The sequence below is a fragment of the Mustela erminea genome, chromosome 1 (assembly GCF_009829155.1).
Source record: "Mustela erminea isolate mMusErm1 chromosome 1, mMusErm1.Pri, whole genome shotgun sequence".
NCBI classification, from domain to species: domain Eukaryota; kingdom Metazoa; phylum Chordata; class Mammalia; order Carnivora; family Mustelidae; genus Mustela; species Mustela erminea.
Genome location: NC_045614.1, coordinates 60503766 through 60510441, shown reverse-complemented (window position 1 = coordinate 60510441; position 6676 = coordinate 60503766).

The window sequence follows — 6676 nt, the reverse complement described above, 5'->3', positions numbered from 1 at the left end:
ACCACGATGAGAAGGGATCCAAGCCCAACCAGTCTCTTAGACTCTGAGAATCAGGTCCTCATGGAGAATGTACCTCCATGGATGGCTCTCTGAAAGCCTCAAGAACAAAAATAACTGAATTTTTACCTCAGTGTTGCACTGTGAATGTAACTTAGTTGCTCCATATATGTTTCCTCTCTACTTTTCTCACTGCTGCTCAGCTGTGAAGAAGAATCTTCTGTCCCCCTCACAGCTTCTTCTTCATTTCAGTTTCTGTTCCATCATACCTTATTTGCTGTGGCTCCTAATGGCATAGCTTCTTTCCATACATCATTCCACCTTCAGTTCCTGCTTTTAACTGTCTTGTCTTTGCCCTACTTCTAATTCAGAATTTCCATAGAGAGCTATTCCTGTTGGCTTGGCCACTAAATATAATTTCTGTTTGGACAGAGCTTTGTCCCCACCCCCACGAAGCCATAACAGAGGATGGTAATTAACCTAGAGATAAGCCACAGATGGGTCTGGTGAATGGCTTTGGTCCAATCACCTGTGGTCCATTACAGAATAAGTAGGGTCACTTAGAAAAAAAATATGGTTCCCTCAGCTTCCCCCTCAGCCAAAACTGGGTCAGGAAAGCCTCCTGGAATAGGCCTTTTTGACAAGACAGTTTCTGTGATTGATTAGGCGAAGACAATGGTCAGCTGTGGAGATGGTGGGCTTAACATTCAGGGACTCAGATTTCTCACATACTAAAATGGCATGATAGTTTTTGGCCTTGGTTAAAACTAGATTGAAAGGAATCAACATTTTCATGCTTAGTAATCATGGCCATGATTACTCTGTCATCTTGCATATTTGACTTGAAGTGCTTGTCACCTCTTTGTCTCTCCAACACCTTATCTGAGAGCCATGGTACCATATGATGTCATGGTTGGAAAGGACCTTAGAATTACTCATTTTACCAAATGTTATGTTACTTCTGTAACATAACACCACAAACTTGGTCTCTTCCTTTTTCAATGCCCTAACTTGACTGTGATGGTTCAACATTTGTCTGTCCTGATATCTCTTCTACTCCCCTGACTTGATCAACTTCCCCTTTTCTATTGCGGAAGAAAAAAAATGTAGCTGTTTTCAATTTCCCCTCCTGTTCTCAATGTGTTACCCCATTCTTTACCCATAATGGGAAGGTTTTTGTTTTTATTTGAAGGTATAGGTTTCTTGATGATCCTGTTTCCACCACAGGACAAAAATTAGTAAAAGTAGTTTTCTTCTGTCTTTTGGCAGCAGATGAGAACAGGATGCAGAGTTCAAAGTTGACTCCAAAGAGAAAGAAAATTTCTAAAAGATAAGAATCATCTAATGATACATCAGGAGGACTCTGTGGGGTGGTTCCTAGGGGATCAGAAGCTAGATGCCTGTAAAGAACTTTAGAGAAACTAGAAGCCAACCCTCACATGAAAAAAGAAGTAGATTGGAAAGTGATTTCTTGGAAGTAATAGACAAGGAGGAATCTTAAAAACATACAAAAAGGGGGATTGCTGAATGTAAGGAAATATAGGAACATCCTAATACATCCTTCTGAACATCAATAAGTTCTGAAGGTGTAGAAATTCCATCTATGTGGTGAATGTGGCAGATCTATTATGCAGAACTCACCCCTCAATGAACTTTAGAATCCACACTGAAGAGAAGCCCTATGAATGTAATGAGTGTGGTAAAACCATCAGGCAGAACTTTCCTTCCAATGTATTTTTTATCTCAGACACTATAATTTTCATGTCTAGAATTTCAGCTTTAGGTCTTTTTTTATTTCTTCTATGTTTGAAAGTTCAATCTTTCCTCTGGTTTTTGATTGTATGGTATATAGTTATAACTGCTTTAATGTCCTTGGTTGATTCTAATACTTGTAACAGTTGCAGGTTGTTTTGATTGATTTTGTGTGTCTGTAAATATAGGCTGTATTTCCTATCTGTTTGCATGCCTGGTAGTAAGTGTACACCAGATATTTTGAATTTTACATTTTTGGGAACTGGATATATTTTGTTCCTGTATATATTCTTGAGCTTTATTTTTTTTAAGAGAGTGATGCACTTAAGTTACATTATAGTCAGAGAACACACTTTATTATTTCAGTCCTTTTAAAAGTATTGAAGTTCGTTTTATAGCCGAGTATATGGTCTATCTGGGAGAATGTTCTACGTGCACTTGAGTAAAATGTATATTATGCTGTTGTTAGGTGGATTGTCCTAGGGATGAAATAATGTCTCTTTGGATAAAGTGTTCAAGTTCCACATTTCCTTGCTGATCTCTGATTTTTCTATCTGCTCTTGAAGGTAGGATATTGATGTTTCCAGCTATTGTTGAAGTGTCTGTTTCTCCTTTAATGCCTATCAGTTTTTCCTCCATGTATTTTGGGGATCTTTTATTAGATGCATATAAAACTGTTTTATCTTCCTGATGGATTAACTCATCTCATTTCATATTATTATGAGATGTACCTCTTCATCTCTTCATCTTTCCCATTTCAAAGACCATTTTCTCTGATATTAGCATAACCAATCCAGCTCATTGCATGATAGGAATTTTTCTATCCTTTCACATTTAATCTGTTTGAATCATTGAACCTAAATTGCATCTCCTGTAGAAATATATACATATATTGTTTATATGACCTCTCTCCTTTTTTATTTGATGGCTTAACCCATTCACATTCAATGTCATTATTTTTTAAATTTAAATTTATTTTATTTTCAGTGTTAGAAAATTAATTGTTCATGCACCACACCCAGTGCTCCATATAATACATGCCCTCCACAACACCCACCACAAGGCTCACCCAATCCTCCTACCCACCGCCCCTCCAAAACCCTCAGGTTGTTTCAGAGTCCACAGTCTGCCATGATTTGTCTCCCCCTCCAATTTCCCCCAACTCTCTTCTCCTCTCCATCTCACCATGTACTCTGTGTTATTCCTTATGCTCCACAAATAAGTGAAACCATATGATAATTGACTCTCTCGGCTTATTTCACTCAGCATAATCTCTTCCAGTCCCGTCCATGTTGCTACAAAAGTTGGGTATTCATCCTTTCTGATGGAGGCATAATACTCCATAGTGTATATGGACCACATCTTCCTTATCCATTCATCCGTTGAAGGGCATCTTGGTTCTTTCCACAGTCTGGCGACCGTGGCCATTGATGCTATAAACACTGAGGTACAGATGGCCCTTCTTTTCACTACATCTGTATCTTTGGGGTAAATACCCAGTCGTGCAATGGCAGGGTCATAGGGAAGTTCTATTTTTAACTTCTTGAGGAATCTCCACACTGTTTTCCAAAGAGGCTGCACCAACTTGCATTCCCACCAACAGTGGAAGAGGGTTCCCCTTTTTCCACATCCTCTCCAACACATGTTGTTCCCTGTCTTGTTAATTTTGGCCATTCTAACTGGTGTAATGTGGTATCTCAATGTGGTTTTAATTTGAATCTCCCTGATGGCTAGTGATGATGAACATTTTTTCATGTGTCTGATAGCCATTTCTATGTCTTCATTGGAGAAGTGTCTGTTCATGTCTTCTGTGTTGGGGTCTGTTATCAAAGGAATGAGACTGAGACAAAGTAAAAGTTATGCAAAGCCTTATTCTATGCCAAGCATTAGAAGTTAGACTGACTGGTCAGGGCCGCCTCCGGAGAGAGCCACCCAGTCCGGATCTCACAGGTTAGTTTTATAGGGCATAACTGCAGACTCAAGGTATGTGGCTTCTATTGTTAAGGCGTTTACTCCCGGAATCGATATCCGGGACCATACCAGGAAATACAGGGGCATTTATTCCCGGAATGAAGTATGTGGATGTAAACAATAATATGGCAATCTAGGCAATATGGAGTTGCTCTGGCTAAGCAGGCCCTAATAGTTAAACAGATTTTAACATTAAATCGGCCCTAACATTCTCCCCATTTTTTGATATGATTGTCTGTTTTGTGTGTGTTGAGTTTGAGGAGTTCTTGATAGATTCTGGATATCAATCTTTTGTCTGTACTGTCATTTCCAAATAATTTCTCCCATTCCGTGGGTTGCCTCTTTGTTTTGTTGACTGTTTCCTTTGCTGTGCAGAAGATTTGATCTTGATGAAGTCCCAAAAGTTCGTTTTCACTTTTGTTTCCTTTGCCTTTGGAGACATATCTTGAAAGAAGTTGCTATGGCTGATATCGAAGAGGTTGCTGCCTATGTTCCCTTCTAGGATTCTGATAGATTCCTGGCTCACGTTGAGGTCTTTTATCCATTTTGAGTGTATCTTTGTGTACGGTGTAAGAGAATGGTCGAGTTTCATTCTCCTACATATAGCTGTACAATTTTCCCAGCACCCTTTATTGAAGAGACTGTCTTTTTTCCACTGTATATTTTTTTCCTGCTTTATCGAAGATTATTTGACCACAGAGTTGAGGGTCCATATCTGGGCTCTCTACTCTGGGATAAATCCCACCTGGTCATTCTGGATGATCTTTTTAATGTACTCTTGGATCCTATTAGCTAGGATTTGTTGAGAATTTTGGCATCCATATTCATCAAGAATACTGGTCTGATGTTCTCCTTTTTAATGGGGTCTTTGCCTGGTTTGGGGATCAAGGTAATGCTGGTTTCGTAAAAAGAATCTGGAAATTTGCCTTCTAATTCAATTTTTTGAGACAGCTTCAGGAGAACAGGGATTATTTATTCTTTGAAAGTTTGGTAGAATTCTCCAGAGAATCCATCAGGTCCTGGGTGCTTGTTTTTGGGGAGGTTTTTGATCACTGCTTCAATATCATTGCTAGATATTTGTCTATTCAGGATTTCAATTTCTTCCTGATTCAGTTTTGGAAACTGAAAGGTTTCCAGAAATGCATCCATTTCATCTAGGATGCTTAACTTATTGGTATATAACTGTTGATAATTTCTGATGATAGCTTCTATTTCCTTGGTGTTAGTTGTGATCTCTCCCTTTTCATTCATAATTTTATTAATTTGGGCCTTTTCTCTTTTCTTTTGGATTAGTTTGGCCAATGGTATATTGATCTTATTGATTCTTTCAAAAAACCAGCTTCTAGTTTCACTGATGCATTCTACTATATCTCTAGTTTCTATCTCATTGATCTCTGCTCTAATCTTGATTATTTCCCTTTTCCTGTGTGGGTTTGGCTTAACTTGTTGTTGATTCTCCAATTCTTTAAGGTGTTAAGAGAGTTGTGTATTCTGGATTTTTCAAATTTTTTGAGAGAAGCTTGGATGGCTATGTACTTCCCCCTTAGGACTGTGTTTGCCATATCCTATAGGTTTTAGACCAAAGTGTCTTCATTCTCATGGGTTTCCATGAATTGTTTAAGTTCTTCTTTGATTTCGTTATTGATCCAAGCATTCTTAAGCAAGGTGGTCTTTAGCTACCAGGTGTTTGAATTCCTTCTAAACTGTTTCTTATGGTTGAGTTCCAGTTTCAAAGCATTGTGATCTGAGAATATGCAGGGAATAATCTGTCTTTTGGTGTCAATTCAGGCCTGATTTGTGACCCAGTATGTTGTCTATTCCAGAGAAGGTTACATGTGTACTCGAGAAGTATGAGTATTCTGTTGTTTTAGGGTGGAATGTTCTGCATATATCTTTGAGGTCCATCTGGTCCAATGTGTCATTCAATGCTCTTGTTTCTTTATTGATTTTCTGCTTGGATGATCTCTCTATACTGAGAGTGGCCTGTTAAGATCTCTTACTATTAATATATTCATATTAATATGAGTCTTTATTGTGATTAACAATTGTCTTATGTAGTTGGCTGCTTCCATATTGGGGGCATAAATATTTAAATTTGTTAGAACTTCATGGTGGATAGACCCATTAAGAATTATGTAGTGCACATAGATCAATTCGAAATGGATAAAAGACCTCAGTGTGAGACAGGAATCCATCAGAATCCTAGAGGAGAACATAGGCAGTAAACTCTTCAATATCAGCCACAGCAATTTCTTTCAAGATATGTATCCAAAGGCAAAGGAAACAAAAGTGAAAATGAACTTTTGGGACTACATCAAAATCAAAAGCTTCTGCACAGCAAAGGAAAAAGTCAACAAAACAAAGAGACAACCCACGGAATGGGAGAAGATATTTGCAAATGACAGTACAGACAAAAGGTTGATATCCAGAATCTATCAAGAACTCCTCAAACTCAACACACACAAAACAGACAATCATATCAAACAATGGACAGAAGATATGAACAGAAACTTCTCCAATGAAGACATACAAATGGCTATCAGACACATGAAAAAATGTTCATCATCACTAGCCTTCAGGGAGATTCAAATTAAAACCACGTTGAGATACCACATTACACCAGTTAGAATGGCCAAAATTAACAAGACAGGAAACAACAGGTGTTGGAAGGGATGTGGAGAAAGGGGAACCCTCTTCCACTGTTGGTGGGAATGCAAGTTGGTGCAGCCTCTTTGGAAAACAGTGTGGAGATTCCTCAAGAAATTAAAAATAGAACTTCCCTATGACCCTGCCATTGCACTCCTGGGTATTTACCCCAAAGATACAGATGTAGTGAAAAGAAGGGCCATCTGTACCCCATTGATGTTTATAGCATCAATGGCCACGGTCGCCAAACTGTGGAAAGAACCAAGATGCCCTTCAACGGACGAATGGATAAGGAAGATGTAGTCCATAT